Here is a 25,635-nt window from a genome sequence, read left to right as displayed (position 1 = left end):
CAGCACCAGCAGTTACAGCACTGAGCGGGGCAGCATCAGAGGTGGGACGGGGCAGAGAAGGAGGCGGATTATTCTCCTCAGCACCAGCATGTACAGCACTGAGCAGGGCAGCATCAGAGGCAGGACGGGGCAGAGAAGGAGGCGGATTATTCTCCTCAGCACCAGCAGTTACAGCACTGAGCAGGGCAGCATCAGAGGCAGGACGGGGCAGAGAAGGAGGCGGATTATTCTCCTCGGCACCAGCAGTTACAGCACTGAGCAGGGCAGCATCAGAGGCAGGACGGGGCAGAGAGGGAGGCGGATTATTCTCCTCAGCACCAGCAGTTACAGCACTGAGCAGGGCAGCATCAGAGGCGGGACGGGGCAGAGAGGGAGGCGGATTATTCTCCTCGACACCAGCAGTTACAGCACTGAGCAGGGCAGCATCAGAGGCGGGACGGGGCAGAGAGGGAGGCGGATTATTCTCGGCACCAGCAGTTACAGCACTGAGCAGGGCAGCATCACAGGCAGGACGGGGCAGAGAAGGAGGAGGATTATTCTCCTCAGCATCAGCAGTTACAGCACTGAGCAGGGCAGCATCAGAGGTGGGACGGGGCAGAGAAGGAGGAGGATTATTCTCAGCACCAGCAGTTACAGCACTGAGCGGGGCAGCATCAGAGGTGGGACGGGGCAGAGAAGGAGGCGGATTATTCTCCTCAGCACCAGCATGTACAGCACTGAGCAGGGCAGCATCAGAGGCGGGACGGAGCAGAGAAGGAGGCGGATTATTCTCATCACCAGCAGTTACAGCACTGAGCAGGGCAGTATCAGAGGCGGGATGGGGCAGAGAAGGAGGTGGATTATTCTCCTCAGCACCAGCAGTTACAGCACTGAGCAGGGCAGCATCAGAGGCGGGACGGGGCAGAGAAGGAGGCGGATTATTCTCCTCAGCACCAGCAGTTACAGCACTGAGCAGGGCAGCATCAGAGGCGGGACGGGGCAGAGAAGGAGGCGGATTATTCTCCTCAGCACCAGCAGTTACAGCACTGAGCAGGGCAGCATCAGAGGCGGGACGGGGCAGAGAAGGAGGCGGATTATTCTCCTCAGCACCAGCAGTTACAGCACTGAGCAGGGCAGCATCAGAGGTGGGACGGGGCAGAGAAGGAGGCGGATTATTCTCCTCAGCACCAGCATGTACAGCACTGAGCAGGGCAGCATCAGAGGCAGGACAGGGCAGAGAAGGAGGCGGATTATTCTCCTCAGCACCAGCAGTTACAGCACTGAGCAGGGCAGCATCAGAGGCAGGACGGGGCAGAGAAGGAGGCGGATTATTCTCCTCGGCACCAGCAGTTACAGCACTGAGCAGGGCAGCATCAGAGGCAGGACGGGGCAGAGAGGGAGGCGGATTATTCTCCTCAGCACCAGCAGTTACAGCACTGAGCAGGGCAGCATCAGAGGCAGGACGGGGCAGAGAGGGAGGCGGATTATTCTCCTCAGCACCAGCAGTTACAGCACTGAGCAGGGCAGCATCAGAGGCAGGACGGGGCAGAGAGGGAGGCGGATTATTCTCCTCAGCACCAGCAGTTACAGCACTGAGCAGGGCAGCATCAGAGGCGGGACGGGGCAGAGAAGGAGGCAGATTATTCTCCTCAGCACCAGCAGTTACAGCACTGAGCAGGGCAGCATCAGAGGCGGGACGGGGCAGAGAAGGAGGCGGATTATTCTCCTCAGCACCAGCAGTTACAGCACTGAGCAGGGCAGCATCAGAGGCGGGACGGGGCAGAGAGGGAGGCGGATTATTCTCCTCGACACCAGCAGTTACAGCACTGAGCAGGGCAGCATCAGAGGCGGGACGGGGCAGAGAGGGAGGCGGATTATTCTCCTCGGCACCAGCAGTTACAGCACTGAGCAGGGCAGCATCAGAGGTGGGACGGGGCAGAGAAGGAGGCGGATTATTCTCCTCAGCACCAGCAGTTACAGCACTGAGCAGGGCAGCATCAGAGGCGGGACGGGGCAGTGAGGGAGGCGGATTATTCTCCTCAGCACCAGCAGTTACAGCACTGAGCAGGGCAGCATCAGAGGTGGGACGGGGCAGAGAAGGAGGCGGATTATTCTCCTCAGCACCAGCAGTTACAGGGCAGCATCAGAGGCGGGACGGGGCAGAGAAGGTGGTGGATTATTCTCAGCACCAGCAGTTACAGCACTGAGCATGGCAGCATCAGAGGCGGGACGGGGCAGAGGGGGAGGCGGATTATTCTCCTCAGCACCAGCAGTTACAGCACTGAGCAGGGCAGCATCAGAGGAGGGACGGGGCAGAGAAGGAGGCGGATTATTCTCCTCAGCAACAGCAGTTACAGCACTGAGCAGGGCAGCATCAGAGGCGGGATGGGTCAGAGAAGGAGGCAAATTATTCTCCTCAGCACCAGCATGTGCAGCACTGAGCAGGGCAGCATCAGAGGTGGGACGGGGCAGAGAAGGAGGTGGATTATTCTCCTCAGCACCAGCATGTACAGCACTGAGCAGGGCAGCATCAGAGACTGGACGGGGCAGAGAAGGAGGCGGATTATTCTCCTCAGCACCAGCAGTTACAGCACTGAGCAGGGCAGCATCAGAGGCGGGACGGGGCAGAGAAGGAGGCGGATTATTCTCCTCAGCACCAGCAGTTACAGCACTGAGCAGGGCAGCATCAGAGGCAGGACGGGGCAGAGAAGGAGGCGGATTATTCTCCTCAGCACCAGCATGTACAGCACTGAGCAGGGCAGCATCAGAGGCGGGACGGGGCAGAGAAGGAGGCGGATTATTCTCCTCAGCACCAGCAGTTACAGCACTGAGCAGGGCAGCATCAGAGGCAGGACGGGGCAGAGAAGGAGGCGGATTATTCTCCTCAGCACCAGCATGTACAGCACTGAGCAGGGCAGCATCAGAGGCGGGACGGGGCAGAGAAGGAGGCGGATTATTCTCCTCATCATCAGCAGTTACAGCACTGAGCAGGGCAGCATCAGAGGTGGGACGGGGCAGAGAAGGAGGTGGATTATTCTCCTCAGCACCAGCATGTACAGCACTGAGCAGGGCAGCATCAGAGGTGGGACGGGGCAGAGAAGGAGGCGGATTATTCTCAGCACCAGCAGTTACAGCACTGAGCAGGGCAGCATCAGAGGCGGGACGGGGCAGAGAAGGAGGCGGATTATTCTCAGCACCAGCATGTACAGCACTGAGCAGGGCAGCATCAGAGGTGGGACGGGGCAGAGAAGGAGGCGGATTATTCTCCTCAGCACCAGCAGTTACAGCACTGAGCAGGGCAGCATCAGAGGTGGGACGGGGCAGAGAAGGAGGTGGATTATTCTCCTCAGCACCAGCAGTTACAGCACTGAGCGGGGCAGCATCAGAGGTGGGACGGGGCAGAGAAGGAGGTGGATTATTCTCCTCAGCACCAGCATGTACAGCACTGAGCAGGGCAGCATCAGAGGCAGGACGGGGCAGAGAAGGAGGTGGATTATTCTCAGCACCAGCAGTTACAGCACTGAGCAGGGCAGCATCAGAGGTGGGACGGGGCAGAGAAGGAGGTGGATTATTCTCCTCAGCACCAGCATGTACAGCACTGAGCAGGGCAGCATCAGAGGTGGGACGGGGCAGAGAAGGAGGCGGATTATTCTCCTCAGCACCAGCAGTTACAGCACTGAGCAGGGCAGCATCAGAGGTGGGACGGGGCAGAGAAGGAGGTGGATTATTCTCCTCAGCACCAGCAGTTACAGCACTGAGCGGGGCAGCATCAGAGGTGGGACGGGGCAGAGAAGGAGGTGGATTATTCTCCTCAGCACCAGCATGTACAGCACTGAGCAGGGCAGCATCAGAGGCGGGACGGGGCAGAGAAGGAGGCGGATTATTCTCCTCAGCACCAGCAGTTACAGCACTGAGCAGGGCAGCATCAGAGGTGGGACGGGGCAGAGAAGGAGGCGGATTATTCTCCTCAGCACCAGCAGTTACAGCACTGAGCGGGGCAGCATCAGAGGTGGGACGGGGCAGAGAAGGAGGCGGATTATTCTCCTCAGCACCAGCAGTTACAGCACTGGGCAGGGCAGCATCAGAGGCAGGACGGGGCAGAGAAGGAGGCGGATTATTCTCCTCAGCACCAGCAGTTACAGCACTGAGCAGGGCAGCATCAGAGGCAGGACGGGGCAGAGAAGGAGGCGGATTATTCTCCTCGGCACCAGCAGTTACAGCACTGAGCAGGGCAGCATCAGAGGTGGGACGGGACAGAGAAGGAGGCGGATTATTCTCCTCAGCACCAGCAGTTACAGCACTGAGCAGGGCAGCATCAGAGGCAGGACGGGGCAGAGAGGGAGGCGGATTATTCTCCTCAGCACCAGCAGTTACAGCACTGAGCAGGGCAGCATCAGAGGCAGGATCGGGCAGAGAGGGAGGCGGATTATTCTCCTCAGCACCAGCAGTTACAGCACTGAGCAGGGCAGCATCAGAGGCAGGACGGGGCAGAGAGGGAGGCGGATTATTCTCCTCAGCACCAGCAGTTACAGCACTGAGCAGGGCAGCATCAGAGGCGGGACGGGGCAGAGAAGGAGGCAGATTATTCTCCTCAGCACCAGCAGTTACAGCACTGAGCAGGGCAGCATCAGAGGCGGGACGGGGCAGAGAAGGAGGCGGATTATTCTCCTCAGCACCAGCAGTTACAGCACTGAGCAGGGCAGCATCAGAGGCAGGACGGGGAAGAGAAGGAGGCGGATTATTCTCCTCAGCACCAGCAGTTACAGCACTGAGCGGGGCAGCATCAGAGGTGGGACGGGACAGAGAAGGAGGCGGATTATTCTCCTCAGCACCAGCAGTTACAGCACTGAGCAGGGCAGCATCAGAGGCAGGACGGGGCAGAGAGGGAGGCGGATTATTCTCCTCAGCACCAGCAGTTACAGCACTGAGCAGGGCAGCATCAGAGGCAGGATCGGGCAGAGAGGGAGGCGGATTATTCTCCTCAGCACCAGCAGTTACAGCACTGAGCAGGGCAGCATCAGAGGCAGGACGGGGCAGAGAGGGAGGCGGATTATTCTCCTCAGCACCAGCAGTTACAGCACTGAGCAGGGCAGCATCAGAGGCGGGACGGGGCAGAGAAGGAGGCAGATTATTCTCCTCAGCACCAGCAGTTACAGCACTGAGCAGGGCAGCATCAGAGGCGGGACGGGGCAGAGAAGGAGGCGGATTATTCTCCTCAGCACCAGCAGTTACAGCACTGAGCAGGGCAGCATCAGAGGCAGGACGGGGAAGAGAAGGAGGCGGATTATTCTCCTCAGCACCAGCAGTTACAGCACTGAGCGGGGCAGCATCAGAGGCGGGACGGGGCAGAGAAGGAGGCGGATTATTCTCCTCAGCACCAGCATGTACAGCACTGAGCAGGGCAGCATCAGAGGCGGGACGGGCAGAGAAGGAGGCGGATTATTCTCCTCAGCACCAGCATGTACAGCACTGAGCAGGGCAGCATCAGAGGCGGGACGGGGCAGAGAAGGAGGCGGATTATTCTCCTCAGCACCAGCATGTACAGCACTGAGCAGGGCAGCATCAGAGGCGGGACGGGGCAGAGAAGGAGGCGGATTATTCTCCTCAGCACCAGCATGTACAGCACTGAGCAGGGCAGCATCAGAGGCGGGACGGGGCAGAGAAGGAGGCGGATTATTCTCCTCAGCACCAGCAGTTACAGCACTGAGCAGAGCAGCATCAGAGACGGGACAGGGCAGAGAAGGAGGCGGATTATTCTCCTCAGCACCAGCAGTTACAGCACTGAGCAGGGCAGCATCAGAGGCGGGATGGGCAGAGAAGGAGGTGGATTATTCTCCTCAGCACCAGCAGTTACAGCACTGAGCAGGGCAGCATCAGAGGCGGGATGGGCAGAGAAGGAGGTGGATTATTCTCCTAAGCACCAGCAGTTACAGCACTGAGCAGGGCAGCATCAGAGGCGGGATGGGCAGAGAAGGAGGTGGATTATTCTCCTCAGCACCAGCATGTACAGCACTGAGCAGGACAGCATCAGAGGTGGGACGGGGCAGAGAAGGAGGCGGATTATTCTCCTCAGCACCAGCTCCTCAGCACCAGCATGTACAACACTGAGCAGAGCAGCATCAGAGGCGGGATAGGGCAGAGGAGGCGGATTATTCTCCTCAGCACCAGCATGTACAGCACTGAGCAGGGCAGCATCAGAGGCAGGACGGGGCAGAGTAGGAGGCGGATTATTCTCCTCAGCACCAGCATATACAGCACTGAGCAGGGCAGCATCAGAGGCGGGACGGGGCAGAGAAGGAGGCGGATTATTCTCCTCAGCACCAGCAGTTACAGCACTGAGCAGGGCAGTATCAGAGGCAGGACGGGGCAGAGAAGGAGGCGGATTATTCTCCTCAGCATCAGTAGTTACAGCACTGAGCAGGGCAGCATCAGAGGAGGGACGGGGCAGAGAAGGAGACGGATTATTCTCCTCAGCACCAGCAGTTACAGCACTGAGCAGGGCAGCATCAGAGGCGGGACGGGGCAGAGAAGGAGGCGGATTATTCTCCTCAGCACCAGCAGTTACAGCACTGAGCAGGGCAGCATCAGAGGCAGGACGGGGCAGAGTAGGAGGCGGATTATTCTCCTCAGCACCAGCATATACAGCACTGAGCAGGGCAGCATCAGAGGCGGGACGGGGCAGAGAAGGAGGCGGATTATTCTCCCCAGCACCAGCAGTTACAGCACTGAGCAGGGCAGCATCAGAGGTGGGACGGGGCAGAGAAGGAGACGGATTATTCTCCTCAGCACCAGCAGTTACAGCACTGAGCAGGGCAGCATCAGAGGCGGGACGGGGCAGAGAAGGAGGCGGATTATTCTCCTCAGCACCAGCAGTTACAGCACTGAGCAGGGCAGCATCAGAGGCGGGACGGGGCAGAGAAGGAGGCGGATTATTCTCCTCAGCACCAGCAGTTACAGCACTGAGCAGGGCAGCATCAGAGGCGGGACGGGGCAGAGAAGGAGGCGGATTATTCTCCTCAGCACCAGCAGTTACAGCACTGAGCAGGGCAGCATCAGAGGAGGGACGGGGCAGAGAAGGAGGCGGATTATTCTCCTCAGCACCAGCATGTACAGCACTGAGCAGGGCAGCATCAGAGGCGGGATGGGGCAGAGAAGGAGACGGATTATTCTCCTCAGCACCAGCAGTTACAGCACTGAGCAGGGCAGCATCAGAGGAGGGACGGGGCAGAGAAGGAGGCGGATTATTCTCCTCCGCACCAGCAGTTACAGCACTGAGCAGGGCAGCATCAGAGGAGGGACGGGGCAGAGAAGGAGGCGGATTATTCTCCTCAGCACCAGCATGTACAGCACTGAGCAGGGCAGCATCAGAGGAGGGACGGGGCAGAGAAGGAGGCGGATTATTCTCCTCAGCACCAGCATGTACAGCACTGAGCAGGGCAGCATCAGAGGTGGGACGGGGCAGAGAAGGAGGCGGATTATTCTCCTCAGCACCAGCAGTTACAGCACTGAGCAGGGCAGAATCAGAGGGGGGATGGGGCAGAGAAGGAGGCGGATTATTCTCCTCAGCACCAGCAGTTACAGCACTGAGCAGGGCAGCATCAGAGACAGGACGGGGCAGAGAAGGAGGCGGATTATTCTCCTCAGCACCAGCAGTAACAGCACTGAGCAGGGCAGTATAAGAGGCAGGACGGGGCAGAGAAGGAGGCGGATTATTCTCCTCAGCACCAGCAGTTACAGCACTGAGCAGGGCAGCATCAGAGGAGGGACGGGGCAGAGAAGGAGGCGGATTATTCTCCTCAGCACCAGCATGTACAGCACTGAGCAGGGCAGCATCAGAGGAGGGACGGGGCAGAGAAGGAGGCGGATTATTCTCCTCAGCACCAGCATGTACAGCACTGAGCAGGGCAGCATCAGAGGCAGGACGGGGCAGAGAAGGAGGCGGATTATTCTCCTCAGCACCAGCAGTTACAGCACTAAGCAGGGCAGTATAAGAGGCAGGACGGGGCAGAGAAGGAGGCGGATTATTCTCAGCACCAGCAGTTACAGCACTGAGCAGGGCAGAATCAGAGGGGGGATGGGGCAGAGAAGGAGGCGGATTATTCTCCTCAGCACCAGCAGTTACAGCACTGAGCAGGGCAGCATCAGAGGCGGGACGGGGTAGAGAAGGAGGCGGATTATTCTCCTCAGCACCAGCAGTTACAGCACTGAGCAGGGCGGGGCAAAGAAGGAGGAGGATTATTCTCCTCAGCACCAGCATTTACAGCACTGAGCAGGGCAGCATCAGACGCGGGACGTGGCAGAGGAGGAGGGGGATTACTCTCCTCAGCACCAGCAGTTACATCACTGAGCAGGGCAGCATCAGAGGTGGGACGGGGCAGAGAAGGAGGCAGATTATTCTCCTCAGCACCAGCATTTACAGCACTGAGCAGGACGGGGCAGAGAAGGAGGAGGATTATTCTCCTCAGCACCAGCAGTTACAGCACTGAGCAGGGCAGCATCAGAGGAGGGACGGGGCAGAGAAGGAGGCGGATTATTCTCCTCAGCACCAGCATGTACAGCACTGAGCAGGGCAGCATCAGAGGTGGGACGGGGCAGAGAAGGAGGCGGATTATTCTCCTCAGCACCAGCAGTTACAGCACTGAGCAGGGCAGAATCAGAGGGGGGATGGGGCAGAGAAGGAGGCGGATTATTCTCCTCAGCACCAGCAGTTACAGCACTGAGCAGGGCAGCATCAGAGGTGGGACGGGGCAGAGAAGGAGGCGGATTATTCTCCTCAGCACCAGCAGTAACAGCACTGAGCAGGGCAGTATAAGAGGCAGGACGGAGCAGAGAAGGAGGCGGATTATTCTCCCCAGCACCAGCAGTTACAGCACTGAGCAGGGCAGCATCAGAGGAGGGACGGGGCAGAGAAGGAGGCGGATTATTCTCCTCAGCACCAGCATGTACAGCACTGAGCAGGGCAGCATCAGAGGAGGGACGGGGCAGAGAAGGAGGCGGATTATTCTCCTCAGCACCAGCATGTACAGCACTGAGCAGGGCAGCATCAGAGGCAGGACGGGGCAGAGAAGGAGGCGGATTATTCTCCTCAGCACCAGCAGTTACAGCACTAAGCAGGGCAGTATAAGAGGCAGGACGGGGCAGAGAAGGAGGCGGATTATTCTCAGCACCAGCAGTTACAGCACTGAGCAGGGCAGAATCAGAGGGGGGATGGGGCAGAGAAGGAGGCGGATTATTCTCCTCAGCACCAGCAGTTACAGCACTGAGCAGGGCAGCATCAGAGGCGGGACGGGGCAGAGAAGGAGGCGGATTATTCTCCTCAGCACCAGCAGTTATAGCACTGAGCAGGGCAGCATCAGAGGCAGGACGGGGCAGAGAAGGAGGCGGATTATTCTCCTCGGTGCCAGCCTTTTGACGGCATTAATCCGGGGGAAGACCAGAGGTGCGTTTTGACAAAGATTGGCGTTATTTTTTTCAGTTTCGTAGTGAAGTACGGGTTTTTAGCTGATATGTGATATTGCTCAAAATGAGGCACAGATAAAGGTTCTCCTCCTAGCGTATCCCTATTCACGGCAATACGACACAAAATACCACCCAAATGTATCAGTATACATCCTCCAGGACTCCGAAAAGAGCCCATACCTGCAATGTGTTCCGATGAAGTGACTCCGCAGTCTCCACACCCCGTTACCAGGACTCCTGCGTGACCTCCTCTCCCCTGTATCGGGGCTCCAGCGTGGTCGGCGCAGTAGGAACATGGCGTACCCTTAGGGGCACAACCTGGAACATGTCCTCATTCCCTCGGAACGCGCTGGCAGTGTACACAGGAAATGTATTCTCTATGTACTAACCTAATCGCACGGTCTCTTCTTCCTAGGGAATATCTGGTGGTGGATGTACCGTGTATGGCGACTGTTCCCTGGTAACGTTCCGCTGCTTCATATGATAGGAGACTGGAACCGAGAAATGAATCGCATCAAAGGTAATCTCTGCCACATGTTATGCCTGCTCTACTCTCCACACTGTATACTATGCTGTATACTGTACCAGTGATATCTCTACTGACCGTGTACATGTTACTATGTCTGCTCTACTCTCCACTCTGTGTACTGTGCTGTATACTGTACCAGTGATATCACTACTGACCGTGTACATGTTACTATGTCTGCTCTACTCTCCACACTGTATACTGTGCTGTATACTGTACCAGTGATATCACTACTGACCGTGTACATGTTACTATGTCTGCTCTACTCTCCACACTGTATACTGTGCTGTATACTGTACCAGTGATATCACTACTGACCGTGTACATGTTACTATGTCTGCTCTACTCTCCACACTGTATACTGTGCTGTATACTGTACCAGTGATATCACTACTGACCGTGTACATGTTACTATGTCTGGTCTACTCTCCACACTGTATACTGTGCTGTATACTGTACCAGTGATATCTCTACTGACCGTGTACATGTTACTATGTCTGGTCTACTCTCCACTCTGTGTACTGTGCTGTATACTGTACCAGTGATATCACTACTGACCGTGTACATGTTACTATGCCTGCTCTACTCTCCACACTGTATACTGTGCTGTATACTGTACCAGTGATATCACTACTGACCGTGTACATGTTACTATGTCTGCTCTACTCTCCACACTGTATACTGTACCAATGATATCACTACTGACCGTGTACATGTTACTATGCCTGCTCTACTCTCCACACTGTATACTGTGCTGTATACTGTACCAGTGATATCACTACTGACAGTGTACATGTTACTATGCCTGCTCTACTCTCCACACTGTATACTGTGCTGTATACTGTACCAGTGATATCACTACTGACCGTGTACATGTTACTATGTCTGCTCTACTCTCCACACTGTATACTGTGCTGTATACTGTACCAGTGATATCACTACTGACCGTGTACATGTTACTATGTCTGCTCTACTCTCCACACTGTATACTGTGCTGTATACTGTACCAGTGATATCACTACTGACAGTGTACATGTTACTATGCCTGCTCTACTCTCCACACTGTATACTGTGCTGTATACTGTACCAGTGATATCACTACTGACAGTGTACATGTTACTATGCCTGCTCTACTCTCCACACTGTATACTGTGCTGTATACTGTACCAGTGATATCACTACTGACCGTGTACATGTTACTATGCCTGCTCTACTCTCCACACTGTATACTGTGCTGTATACTGTACCAGTGATATCACTACTGACCGTGTACATGTTACTATGCCTGCTCTACTCTCCACACTGTATACTGTGCTGTATACTGTACCAGAGATATCACTACTGACCGTGTACATGTTACTATGCCTGCTCTACTCTCCACACTGTATACTGTACCAGTGATATCACTACTGACCGTGTACATGTTACTATGTCTGCTCTACTCTCCACACTGTATACTGTGCTGTATACTGTACCAGTGATATCACTACTGACCGTGTACATGTTACTATGTCTGCTCTACTCTCCACACTGTATACTGTGCTGTATACTGTACCAGTGATATCACTACTGACCGTGTACATGTTACTATGTCTGCTCTACTCTCCACACTGTATACTGTGCTGTATACTGTACCAGTGATATCACTACTGACCGTGTACATGTTACTATGTCTGCTCTACTCTCCACACTGTATACTGTGCTGTATACTGTACCAGTGATATCACTACTGACCGTGTACATGTTACTATGCCTGCTCTACTCTCCACACTGTATACTGTGCTGTATACTGTACCAGAGATATAGATATGTGACAGATAGATATGTGACAGACAGATAGATATGTGACGTATAGATATGTGACAGACAGATATGTGACAGACAGACAGACGGATAAATATGTGATAGATATGTGAGAGACAGATATGTGACAGATACAGAGACAGATATGTGACAGACAAATAGATATGTGACAGATAGACAAATAGATATGTGACAGACAGATATGTGACAGACAGATAGATATGTGATAGATATGTGACAGACAAATAGATATGTGACGGATAGATATGTGACAGACGGATAGATATGTGACAGACGGATATGTGACAGAAAGACTGATAGATATGTGACAGACAGACATGTGACAGACGGATAGATATGTGACAAATATGTGACAGACAGACAGATATGACAGACAGATGTGATAGATATGTGACAGACAGATGTGACAGACATAGATATGTGACAGATAGATATGTGACAGACGGATAGATATGTGACAGACGGATATGTGACAGACTGATAGATATGTGACAGACAGATATGTGACACAGATATGTGACAAATATGTGACAAATATGTGACAGATATGACAGACAGATGTGTGATAGATATGTGACAGATGTGACAGACATAGATATGTGACAGATAGATATGTGACATACAGATAGATATGTGACAGACTGATATGTGACAGACAGATAGATATGTGACAGATAGATATGTGATAGATGTGACAGATACAGTTGTGCTCATAAGTTTACATACCCTAGACAGGGGTGGCCAACCAGTCAGAGACAAAGAGCCCAAAAAAGTGTTAGGTACGTCAAAGAGCCGACATCGAACCGAAGGCGCGCATGCAAAAATGGGGTGTGGCCTTGTGCCTTCTAGGCCATGCCCCTGGTATAAAAATACATTGAAAAGCCAGATCCAGCATAAAATACATTGAAAAAGCCACTTCCACATACTGTAATATACTTCAGCTCCCCCATGTGTCACTCCAGCCAGCACCCTCCTGTGTCACTCCAGCCAGCACCCTCCTGTGTCATTCCAGCCAGCACCCTCCTGTCACTCCAGCCAGCACCCTCCTGTGTCACTCCAGCCATCAATCACTCCAGCCAGCACCCTCTTGTCACTCCAGCCAGCACCCTCCTGTGTCACTGCAGCCATCAATCACTCCAGCCAGCACCCTCCTGTGTCACTCCAGCCAGCACCCTCCTGTGTCACTCCAGCCAGCACCCTCCTGTGTCACTCCAGCCAGCACCCTCCTGTGTCACTCCAGCCATCAATCACTCCAGCCAGCACCCTCTTGTCACTCCAGCCAGCACCCTCTTGTCACTCCAGCCAGCACCCTCTTGTCACTCCAGCCAGCACCCTCCTGTGTCACTCCAGCCATCAATCACTCCAGCCAGCACCCTCCTGTGTCACTCCAGCCAGCACCCTCCTGTGTCACTCCAGCCAGCACCCTCCTGTGTCACTCCAGCCAGCACCCTCCTGTGTCACTCCAGCCAGCACCCTCCTGTGTCACTCCAGCCAGCACCCTCCTGTGTCACTCCAGCCATCAATCACTCCAGCCAGCACCCTCTTGTCACTCCAGCCAGCACCCTCCTGTGTCACTCCAGCCATCAATCACTCCAGCCAGCACCCTCTTGTCACTCCAGCCAGCACCCTCTTGTCACTCCAGCCAGCACCCTCTTGTCACTCCAGCCAGCACCCTCTTGTCACTCCAGCCAGCACCCTCTTGTCACTCCAGCCAGCACCCTCTTGTGTCACTCCAGCCAGCACCCTCTTGTGTCACTCCAGCCAGCACCCTCTTGTGTCACTCCAGCCAGCACCCTCTTGTGTCACTCCAGCCAGCACCCTCTTGTGTCACTCCAGCCAGCACCCTCTTGTGTCACTCCAGCCAGCACCCTCTTGTGTCACTCCAGCCAGCACCCTCTTGTGTCACTCCAGCCAGCACCCTCTTGTGTCACTCCAGCCAGCACCCTCTTGTGTCACTCCAGCCAGCACCCTCCTGTCACTCCAGCCAGCACCCTCCTGTCACTGCAGCCAGCGCCCTCTTGTCACTGCAGCCAGCGCCCTCTTGTGTCACTCCAGCCAGCGCCCTCTTGTGTCACTCCAGCCAGCACCCTCTTGTGTCACTCCAGCCAGCACCCTCTTGTCACTCCAGCCAGCACCCTCCTGTCACTGCAGCCAGCGCCCTCTTGTCACTGCAGCCAGCGCCCTCTTGTGTCACTCCAGCCAGCGCCCTCTTGTGTCACTCCAGCCAGCACCCTCTTGTGTCACTCCAGCCAGCACCCTCTTGTGTCACTCCAGCCAGCACCCTCTTGTGTCACTCCAGCCAGCACCCTCCTGTCACTCCAGCCAGCACCCTCCTGTCACTGCAGCCAGCGCCCTCTTGTCACTGCAGCCAGCGCCCTCTTGTGTCACTCCAGCCAGCGCCCTCTTGTGTCACTCCAGCCAGCGCCCTCCTATGTCACTCCAGCCAGCGCCCTCCTGTGTCACTCCAGCCAGCGCCCTCCTGTGTCACTCCAGCCAGCGCCCTCCTGTGTCACTCCAGCCAGCGCCCTCCTGTGTCACTCCAGCCAGCGCCCTCCTGTGTCACTCCAGCCAGCGCCCTCCTGTGTCACTCCAGCCAGCGCCCTCCTGTGTCACTCCAACCAGCGCCCTCCTGTGTCACTCCAGCCAGCGCCCTCCTGTGTCACTCCAGCCAGCACCCTCTTGTCACTCCAGCCAGCACCCTCTTGTGTCACTCCAGCCAGCGCCCTCTTGTGTCACTGCAGCCAGCGCCCTCTTGTGTCACTGCAGCCAGCGCCCTCTTGTGTCACTGCAGCCAGCGCCCTCTTGTGTCACTCCAGCCAGCGCCCTCCTGTGTCACTCCAGCCAGCACCCTCCTGTGTCACTCCAGCCAACACCCTCCTGTGTCACTCCAGCCAACACCCTCCTGTGTCACTCCAGCCAGCACCCTCCTGTGTCACTCCAGCCAGCACCCTCCTGTGTCACTGCAGCCAGCGCCCTCTTGTCACTGCAGCCAGCGCCCTCTTGTCACTCCAGCCAGCGCCCTCCTGTGTCACTCCAGCCAGCGCCCTCCTGTGTCACTCCAGCCAGCGCCCTCCTGTGTCACTCCAGCCAGCGCCCTCCTGTGTCACTCTAGCCAGCGCCCTCCTGTGTCACTCCAGCCAGCACCCTCCTGTGTCACTCCAGCCATCAATCACTCCAGCCAGCGCCCTCCTGTGTCACTCCAGCCAGCGCCCTCCTGTGTCACTCCAGCCAGCGCCCTCCTGTGTCACTCCAGCCAGCGCCCTCCTGTGTCACTCCAGCCAGCACCCTCCTGTGTCACTCCAGCCATCAATCACTCCAGCCAGCACCCTCCTGTGTCACTCCAGCCAGCGCCCTCCTGTGTCACTCCAGCCAGCGCCCTCCTGTGTCACTCCAGCCAGCGCCCTCCTGTGTCACTCCAGCCAGCGCCCTCCTGTGTCACTCCAGCCAGCGCCCTCCTGTGTCACTCCAGCCAGCACCCTCCTGTGTCACTCCAGCCATCAATCACTCCAGCCAGCACCCTCCTGTGTCACTCCAGCCAGCACCCTCCTGTGTCACTCCAGCCATCAATCACTCCAGCCAGCACCCTCCTGTGTCACTCCAGCCAGCACCCTCCTGTGTCACTCCAGCCAGCACCCTCCTGTGTCACTCCAGCCATCAATCACTCCAGCCAGCACCCTCCTGTGTCACTCCAGCCAGCACCCTCCTGTGTCACTCCAGCCAGCACCCTCCTGTGTCACTCCAGCCAGCACCCTCCTGTGTCACTCCAGCCAGCACCCTCCTGTGTCACTCCAGCCAGCACCCTCCTGTGTCACTCCAGCCAGCACCCTCCTGTGTCACTCCAGCCAGCACCCTCCTGTGTCACTCCAGCCAGCACCCTCTTGTGTCACTCCAACCAGCACCCTCTTGTGTCACTCCAGCCATCAATCACTCAAGCCAGCACCCTCCTGTGTCACTCCAGCCAGCACCCTCCTGTGTCACTCCAGCCAGCACCCTCCTGTGTCACTCCAGCCAGCGCCCTCCTGTGTCACTCCAGCCAGCACCCTCCTGTGTCACTCCAGCCATCAATCACTCCAGCCAGCACCCTCTTGTCACTCCAGCCAGCACCCTCTTGTCACTCCAGCCAGCACACTCTTGTCACTCCAGCCAGCACCCTCTTGTCACTCCAGCCAGCGCCCTCTTGTGTCACTCCAGCCAGCGCCCTCTTGTGTCACTCCAGCCAGCGCCCTCTTGTGTCACTCCAGCCAGCGCCCTCTTGTGTCACTCCAGCCAGCGCCCTCTTGTGTCACTCCAGCCAGCGCCCTCTTGTGTCACTCCAGCCAGCGCCCTCTTGTGTCACTCCAGCCAGCGCCCTCTTGTGTCACTCCAGCCAGCGCCCTCTTGTGTCACTCCAGCCAGCGCCCTCTTGTGTCACTCCAGCCAGCGCCCTCTTGTGTCACTCCAGCCAGCGCCCTCTTGTGTCACTCCAGCCAGCGCCCTCTTGTGTCACTCCAGCCAGCGCCCTCTTGTGTCACTCCAGCCAGCGCCCTCTTGTGTCACTCCAGCCAGCGCCCTCTTGTGTCACTCCAGCCAGCGCCCTCTTGTGTCACTCCAGCCAGCGCCCTCTTGTGTCACTCCAGCCAGCACCCTCCTGTGTCACTCCAGCCAGCACCCTCCTGTGTCACTCCAGCCAGCGCCCTCCTGTGTCACTCCAGCCAGCACCCTCCTGTGTCACTCCAGCCATCAATCACTCCAGCCAGCACCCTCTTGTCACTCCAGCCAGCACCCTCTTGTCACTCCAGCCAGCACCCTCTTGTCACTCCAGCCAGCACCCTCTTGTCACTCCAGCCAGCGCCCTCTTGTGTCACTCCAGCCAGCGCCCTCTTGTGTCACTCCAGCCAGCGCCCTCTTGTGTCACTCCAGCCAGCGCCCTCTTGTGTCACTCCAGCCAGCACCCTCTTGTGTCACTCCAGCCAGCACCCTCTTGTGTCACTCCAGCCAGCGCCCTCTTGTGTCACTCCAGCCAGCGCCCTCTTGTGTCACTCCAGCCAGCGCCCTCTTGTGTCACTCCAGCCAGCGCCCTCTTGTGTCACTCCAGCCAGCGCCCTCTTGTGTCACTCCAGCCAGCACCCTCTTGTGTCACTCCAGCCAGCACCCTCTTGTGTCACTCCAGCCAGCACCCTCTTGTGTCACTCCAGCCAGCACCCTCCTGTGTCACTCCAGCCAGCACCCTCCTGTGTCACTCCAGCCATCAATCACTCCAGCCAGCACCCTCCTGTGTCACTCCAGCCAGCACCCTCCTGTGTCACTCCAGCCATCAATCACTCCAGCCAGCACCCTCCTGTGTCACTCCAGCCAGCACCCTCCTGTGTCACTCCAGCCAGCACCCTCCTGTGTCACTCCAGCCAGCACCCTCCTGTGTCACTCCAGCCAGCACCCTCCTGTGTCACTCCAGCCATCAATCACTCCAGCTAGCACCCTCCTGTGTCACTCCAGCCAGCACCCTCCTGTGTCACTCCAGCCAGCACCCTCCTGTGTCACTCCAGCCAGCACCCTCCTGTGTCACTCCAGCCAGCACCCTCCTGTGTCACTCCAGCCAGCACCCTCCTGTGTCACTCCAGCCAGCACCCTCCTGTGTCACTCCAGCCAGCACCCTCCTGTGTCACTCCAGCCAGCACCCTCCTGTGTCACTCCAGCCAGCACCCTCCTGTGTCACTCCAGCCAGCACCCTCCTGTGTCACTCCAGCCAGCACCCTCCTGTGTCACTCCAGCCAGCGCCCTCCTGTGTCACTCCAGCCAGCACCCTCCTGTGTCACTCCAGCCATCAATCACTCCAGCCAGCACCCTCTTGTCACTCCAGCCAGCACCCTCTTGTCACTCCAGCCAGCACCCTCTTGTCACTCCAGCCAGCGCCCTCTTGTGTCACTCCAGCCAGCGCCCTCTTGTGTCACTCCAGCCAGCGCCCTCTTGTGTCACTCCAGCCAGCGCCCTCTTGTGTCACTCCAGCCAGCGCCCTCTTGTGTCACTCCAGCCAGCGCCCTCTTGTGTCACTCCAGCCAGCGCCCTCTTGTGTCACTCCAGCCAGCGCCCTCTTGTGTCACTCCAGCCAGCGCCCTCTTGTGTCACTCCAGCCAGCACCCTCTTGTGTCACTCCAGCCAGCACCCTCCTGTGTCACTCCAGCCAGCACCCTCCTGTGTCACTCCAGCCAGCACCCTCCTGTGTCACTCCAGCCAGCACCCTCCTGTGTCACTCCAGCCATCAATCACTCCAGCCAGCACCCTCCTGTGTCACTCCAGCCAGCACCCTCCTGTGTCACTCCAGCCAGCACCCTCCTGTGTCACTCCAGCCATCAATCACTCCAGCTAGCACCCTCCTGTGTCACTCCAGCCAGCACCCTCCTGTGTCACTCCAGCCAGCACCCTCCTGTGTCACTCCAGCCAGCACCCTCCTGTGTCACTCCAGCCAGCACCCTCCTGTGTCACTCCAGCCAGCACCCTCCTGTGTCACTCCAGCCAGCACCCTCCTGTGTCACTCCAGCCAGCACCCTCCTGTGTCACTCCAGCCAGCACCCTCCTGTGTCACTCCAGCCAGCACCCTCTTGTGTCACTCCAGCCAGCACCCTCTTGTGTCACTCCAGCCAGCACCCTCTTGTGTCACTCCAGCCATCAATCACTCCAGCCAGCACCCTCCTGTGTCACTCCAGCCAGCACCCTCCTGTGTCACTCCAGCCAGCACCCTCCTGTGTCACTCCAGCCAGCACCCTCCTGTGTCACTCCAGCCAGCACCCTCCTGTGTCACTCCAGCCAGCACCCTCCTGTGTCACTCCAGCCAGCACCCTCCTGTGTCACTCCAGCCAGCAATCACTCCAGCCAGCACCCTCTTGTGTCACTCCAGCCAGCACCCTCTTGTGTCACTCCAGCCAGCAATCACTCCAGCCAGCACCCTCTTGTCACTCCAGCCAGCACCCTCTTGTCACTCCAGCCAGCACCCTCTTGTGTCACTCCAGCCAGCACCCTCTTGTGTCACTCCAGCCAGCACCCTCTTGTGTCACTCCAGCCAGCACCCTCTTGTGTCACTGCAGCCAGCGCCCTCTTGTGTCACTCCAGCCAGCGCCCTCCTGTGTCACTCCAGCCAGCACCCTCCTGTGTCACTCCAGCCAACACCCTCCTGTGTCACTCCAGCCAACACCCTCCTGTGTCACTCCAGCCAGCACCCTCCTGTGTCACTCCAGCCAGCACCCTCCTGTGTCACTGCAGCCAGCGCCCTCTTGTCACTGCAGCCAGCGCCCTCTTGTCACTCCAGCCAGCGCCCTCCTGTGTCACTCCAGCCAGCGCCCTCCTGTGTCACTCCAGCCAGCGCCCTCCTGTGTCACTCCAGCCAGCGCCCTCCTGTGTCACTCTAGCCAGCGCCCTCCTGTGTCACTCCAGCCAGCACCCTCCTGTGTCACTCCAGCCATCAATCACTCCAGCCAGCGCCCTCCTGTGTCACTCCAGCCAGCGCCCTCCTGTGTCACTCCAGCCAGCGCCCTCCTGTGTCACTCCAGCCAGCACCCTCCTGTGTCACTCCAGCCATCAATCACTCCAGCCAGCACCCTCCTGTGTCACTCCAGCCAGCGCCCTCCTGTGTCACTCCAGCCAGCGCCCTCCTGTGTCACTCCAGCCAGCGCCCTCCTGTGTCACTCCAGCCAGCGCCCTCCTGTGTCACTCCAGCCAGCGCCCTCCTGTGTCACTCCAGCCAGCACCCTCCTGTGTCACTCCAGCCATCAATCACTCCAGCCAGCACCCTCCTGTGTCACTCCAGCCAGCACCCTCCTGTGTCACTCCAGCCATCAATCACTCCAGCCAGCACCCTCCTGTGTCACTCCAGCCAGCACCCTCCTGTGTCACTCCAGCCAGCACCCTCCTGTGTCACTCCAGCCATCAATCACTCCAGCCAGCACCCTCCTGTGTCACTCCAGCCAGCACCCTCCTGTGTCACTCCAGCCAGCACCCTCCTGTGTCACTCCAGCCAGCACCCTCCTGTGTCACTCCAGCCAGCACCCTCCTGTGTCACTCCAGCCAGCACCCTCCTGTGTCACTCCAGCCAGCACCCTCCTGTGTCACTCCAGCCAGCACCCTCCTGTGTCACTCCAGCCAGCACCCTCTTGTGTCACTCCAACCAGCACCCTCTTGTGTCACTCCAGCCATCAATCACTCAAGCCAGCACCCTCCTGTGTCACTCCAGCCAGCACCCTCCTGTGTCACTCCAGCCAGCACCCTCCTGTGTCACTCCAGCCAGCGCCCTCCTGTGTCACTCCAGCCAGCACCCTCCTGTGTCACTCCAGCCATCAATCACTCCAGCCAGCACCCTCTTGTCACTCCAGCCAGCACCCTCTTGTCACTCCAGCCAGCACACTCTTGTCACTCCAGCCAGCACCCTCTTGTCACTCCAGCCAGCGCCCTCTTGTGTCACTCCAGCCAGCGCCCTCTTGTGTCACTCCAGCCAGCGCCCTCTTGTGTCACTCCAGCCAGCGCCCTCTTGTGTCACTCCAGCCAGCGCCCTCTTGTGTCACTCCAGCCAGCGCCCTCTTGTGTCACTCCAGCCAGCGCCCTCTTGTGTCACTCCAGCCAGCGCCCTCTTGTGTCACTCCAGCCAGCGCCCTCTTGTGTCACTCCAGCCAGCGCCCTCTTGTGTCACTCCAGCCAGCGCCCTCTTGTGTCACTCCAGCCAGCGCCCTCTTGTGTCACTCCAGCCAGCGCCCTCTTGTGTCACTCCAGCCAGCGCCCTCTTGTGTCACTCCAGCCAGCGCCCTCTTGTGTCACTCCAGCCAGCGCCCTCTTGTGTCACTCCAGCCAGCGCCCTCTTGTGTCACTCCAGCCAGCGCCCTCTTGTGTCACTCCAGCCAGCGCCCTCTTGTGTCACTCCAGCCAGCACCCTCCTGTGTCACTCCAGCCAGCACCCTCCTGTGTCACTCCAGCCAGCGCCCTCCTGTGTCACTCCAGCCAGCACCCTCCTGTGTCACTCCAGCCATCAATCACTCCAGCCAGCACCCTCTTGTCACTCCAGCCAGCACCCTCTTGTCACTCCAGCCAGCACCCTCTTGTCACTCCAGCCAGCACCCTCTTGTCACTCCAGCCAGCGCCCTCTTGTGTCACTCCAGCCAGCGCCCTCTTGTGTCACTCCAGCCAGCGCCCTCTTGTGTCACTCCAGCCAGCGCCCTCTTGTGTCACTCCAGCCAGCGCCCTCTTGTGTCACTCCAGCCAGCACCCTCTTGTGTCACTCCAGCCAGCACCCTCTTGTGTCACTCCAGCCAGCGCCCTCTTGTGTCACTCCAGCCAGCGCCCTCTTGTGTCACTCCAGCCAGCGCCCTCTTGTGTCACTCCAGCCAGCGCCCTCTTGTGTCACTCCAGCCAGCGCCCTCTTGTGTCACTCCAGCCAGCACCCTCTTGTGTCACTCCAGCCAGCACCCTCTTGTGTCACTCCAGCCAGCACCCTCTTGTGTCACTCCAGCCAGCACCCTCCTGTGTCACTCCAGCCAGCACCCTCCTGTGTCACTCCAGCCATCAATCACTCCAGCCAGCACCCTCCTGTGTCACTCCAGCCAGCACCCTCCTGTGTCACTCCAGCCATCAATCACTCCAGCCAGCACCCTCCTGTGTCACTCCAGCCAGCACCCTCCTGTGTCACTCCAGCCAGCACCCTCCTGTGTCACTCCAGCCAGCACCCTCCTGTGTCACTCCAGCCAGCACCCTCCTGTGTCACTCCAGCCATCAATCACTCCAGCTAGCACCCTCCTGTGTCACTCCAGCCAGCACCCTCCTGTGTCACTCCAGCCAGCACCCTCCTGTGTCACTCCAGCCAGCACCCTCCTGTGTCACTCCAGCCAGCACCCTCCTGTGTCACTCCAGCCAGCACCCTCCTGTGTCACTCCAGCCAGCACCCTCCTGTGTCACTCCAGCCAGCACCCTCCTGTGTCACTCCAGCCAGCACCCTCCTGTGTCACTCCAGCCAGCACCCTCCTGTGTCACTCCAGCCAGCACCCTCCTGTGTCACTCCAGCCAGCACCCTCCTGTGTCACTCCAGCCAGCACCCTCCTGTGTCACTCCAGCCAGCGCCCTCCTGTGTCACTCCAGCCAGCACCCTCCTGTGTCACTCCAGCCATCAATCACTCCAGCCAGCACCCTCTTGTCACTCCAGCCAGCACCCTCTTGTCACTCCAGCCAGCGCCCTCTTGTGTCACTCCAGCCAGCGCCCTCTTGTGTCACTCCAGCCAGCGCCCTCTTGTGTCACTCCAGCCAGCGCCCTCTTGTGTCACTCCAGCCAGCGCCCTCTTGTGTCACTCCAGCCAGCGCCCTCTTGTGTCACTCCAGCCAGCGCCCTCTTGTGTCACTCCAGCCAGCGCCCTCTTGTGTCACTCCAGCCAGCGCCCTCTTGTGTCACTCCAGCCAGCACCCTCTTGTGTCACTCCAGCCAGCACCCTCCTGTGTCACTCCAGCCAGCACCCTCCTGTGTCACTCCAGCCAGCACCCTCCTGTGTCACTCCAGCCAGCACCCTCCTGTGTCACTCCAGCCATCAATCACTCCAGCCAGCACCCTCCTGTGTCACTCCAGCCAGCACCCTCCTGTGTCACTCCAGCCAGCACCCTCCTGTGTCACTCCAGCCATCAATCACTCCAGCTAGCACCCTCCTGTGTCACTCCAGCCAGCACCCTCCTGTGTCACTCCAGCCAGCACCCTCCTGTGTCACTCCAGCCAGCACCCTCCTGTGTCACTCCAGCCAGCACCCTCCTGTGTCACTCCAGCCAGCACCCTCCTGTGTCACTCCAGCCAGCACCCTCCTGTGTCACTCCAGCCAGCACCCTCCTGTGTCACTCCAGCCAGCACCCTCCTGTGTCACTCCAGCCAGCACCCTCTTGTGTCACTCCAGCCAGCACCCTCTTGTGTCACTCCAGCCAGCACCCTCTTGTGTCACTCCAGCCATCAATCACTCCAGCCAGCACCCTCCTGTGTCACTCCAGCCAGCACCCTCCTGTGTCACTCCAGCCAGCACCCTCCTGTGTCACTCCAGCCAGCACCCTCCTGTGTCACTCCAGCCAGCACCCTCCTGTGTCACTCCAGCCAGCACCCTCCTGTGTCACTCCAGCCAGCAATCACTCCAGCCAGCACCCTCTTGTGTCACTCCAGCCAGCACCCTCTTGTGTCACTCCAGCCAGCAATCACTCCAGCCAGCACCCTCTTGTCACTCCAGCCAGCACCCTCTTGTCACTCCAGCCAGCACCCTCTTGTGTCACTCCAGCCAGCACCCTCTTGTGTCACTCCAGCCAGCACCCTCTTGTGTCACTCCAGCCAGCACCCTCTTGTGTCACTCCAGCCAGCACCCTCTTGTGTCACTCCAGCCAGCACCCTCTTGTGTCACTCCAGCCAGCACCCTCTTGTGTCACTCCAGCCAGCACCCTCTTGTGTCACTCCAGCCAGCACCCTCCTGTGTCACTCCAGCCAGCAATCACTCCAGCCAGCGCCCTCTTGTGTCACTCCAGCCAGCGCCCTCTTGTGTCACTCCAGCCAGCGCCCTCTTGTGTCACTCCAGCCAGCGCCCTCTTGTGTCACTCCAGCCAGCGCCCTCTTGTGTCACTCCAGCCAGCGCCCTCCTGTGTCACTCCAGCCAGCGCCCTCCTGTGTCACTCCAGCCAGCGCCCTCCTGTGTCACTCCAGCCAGCGCCCTCCTGTGTCACTCCAGCCAGCGCCCTCCTGTGTCACTCCAGCCAGCACCCTCCTGTGTCACTCCAGCCATCAATCACTCCAGCCAGCACCCTCCTGTGTCACTCCAGCCAGCACCCTCCTGTGTCACTCCAGCCAGCAATCACTCCAGCCAGCGCCCTCTTGTGTCACTCCAGCCAGCGCCCTCTTGTGTCACTCCAGCCCAGCGCCCTCTTGTGTCACTCCAGCCAGCGCCCTCTTGTGTCACTCCAGCCAGCGCCCTCTTGTGTCACTCCAGCCAGCGCCCTCTTGTGTCACTCCAGCCAGCGCCCTCCTGTGTCACTTCAGCCAGCACCCTCCTGTGTCACTTCAGCCAGCACCCTCCTGTGTCACTCCAGCCAGCACCCTCCTGTGTCACTCCAGCCAGCACCCTCCTGTGTCACTCCAGCCAGCACCCTCCTGTGTCACTCCAGCCAGCACCCTCCTGTGTCACTCCAGCCAGCACCCTCCTGTGTCACTCCAGCCAGCACCCTCCTGTGTCACTCCAGCCAGCACCCTCCTGTGTCACTCCAGCCAGCACCCTCCTGTGTCACTCCAGCCAGCACCCTCCTGTGTCACTCCAGCCAGCACCCTCCTGTGTCACTCCAGCCAGCACCCTCCTGTGTCACTCCAGCCAGCACCCTCCTGTGTCACTCCAGCCAGCACCCTCCTGTGTCACTCCAGCCAGCACCCTCCTGTGTCACTCCAGCCAGCACCCTCCTGTGTCACTCCAGCAGCACCCTCCTGTGTCACTCCAGCCAGCACCCTCCTGTGTCACTCCAGCCAGCACCCTCCTGTGTCACTCCAGCCAGCACCCTCTTGTGTCACTCCAGCCATCAATCACTCCAGCCAGCACCCTCCTGTGTCACTCCAGCCAGCACCCTCCTGTGTCACTCCAGCCAGCACCCTCCTGTGTCACTCCAGCCAGCACCCTCCTGTGTCACTCCAGCCAGCACCCTCCTGTGTCACTCCAGCCAGCAATCACTCCAGCCAGCACCCTCTTGTGTCACTCCAGCCAGCACCCTCTTGTGTCACTCCAGCCAGCAATCACTCCAGCCAGCACCCTCTTGTCACTCCAGCCAGCACCCTCTTGTGTCACTCCAGCCAGCACCCTCTTGTGTCACTCCAGCCAGCACCCTCTTGTGTCACTCCAGCCAGCACCCTCTTGTGTCACTCCAGCCAGCACCCTCTTGTGTCACTCCAGCCAGCACCCTCCTGTGTCACTCCAGCCAGCAATCACTCCAGCCAGCGCCCTCTTGTGTCACTCCAGCCAGCGCCCTCTTGTGTCACTCCAGCCAGCGCCCTCCTGTGTCACTCCAGCCAGCGCCCTCCTGTGTCACTCCAGCCAGCGCCCTCCTGTGTCACTCCAGCCAGCGCCCTCCTGTGTCACTCCAGCCAGCGCCCTCCTGTGTCACTCCAGCCAGCACCCTCTTGTCACTCCAGCCAGCACCCTCTTGTCACTCCAGCCAGCACCCTCTTGTCACTCCAGCCAGCACCCTCTTGTCACTCCAGCCATCAATCACTCCAGCCAGCACCCTCCTGTGTCACTCCAGCCAGCACCCTCCTGTGTCACTCCAGCCATCAATCACTCCAGCCAGCACCCTCCTGTGTCACTCCAGCCAGCACCCTCCTGTGTCACTCCAGCCAGCACCCTCCTGTGTCACTCCAGCCAGCACCCTCCTGTGTCACTCCAGCCAGCACCCTCCTGTGTCACTCCAGCCAGCACCCTCCTGTGTCACTCCAGCCAGCACCCTCTTGTCACTCCAGCCAGCACCCTCTTGTCACTCCAGCCAGCACCCTCTTGTCACTCCAGCCATCAATCACTCCAGCCAGCACCCTCCTGTGTCACTCCAGCCAGCACCCTCCTGTGTCACTCCAGCCATCAATCACTCCAGCCAGCACCCTCCTGTGTCACTCCAGCCAGCACCCTCCTGTGTCACTCCAGCCATCAATCACTCCAGCCAGCACCCTCCTGTGTCACTCCAGCCAGCACCCTCCTGTGTCACTCCAGCCAGCACCCTCCTGTGTCACTCCAGCCAGCACCCTCCTGTGTCACTCCAGCCAGCACCCTCCTGTGTCACTCCAGCCATCAATCACTCCAGCCAGCACCCTCCTGTGTCACTCCAGCCAGCACCCTCCTGTGTCACTCCAGCCA

General features: G+C 58.7%; 1 protein-coding gene across 1 annotated transcript in view; it reads left to right on the top strand.

Annotated features, from left to right (window-relative positions):
- The window catches only part of SLC52A2 (solute carrier family 52 member 2), a 218,210-nt gene that overhangs the window by 31,766 nt on the left and 160,809 nt on the right, over window positions 1–25,635 (top strand). The window contains exon 2 of the mRNA XM_063921069.1: window positions 9,854–9,958. The gene's annotated coding sequence lies outside the window, so the exon portion shown is untranslated. The remainder of the gene's footprint in view (window positions 1–9,853; window positions 9,959–25,635) is intronic.

Source organism: Pseudophryne corroboree, chromosome 5 (genome assembly GCF_028390025.1).
Source record: "Pseudophryne corroboree isolate aPseCor3 chromosome 5, aPseCor3.hap2, whole genome shotgun sequence".
Classification (NCBI taxonomy): Eukaryota; Metazoa; Chordata; class Amphibia; order Anura; family Myobatrachidae; genus Pseudophryne; species Pseudophryne corroboree.
The sequence above is the reverse complement of the archived record's forward strand: the minus strand, read 5'-3'. Positions and strand labels throughout refer to the sequence as shown.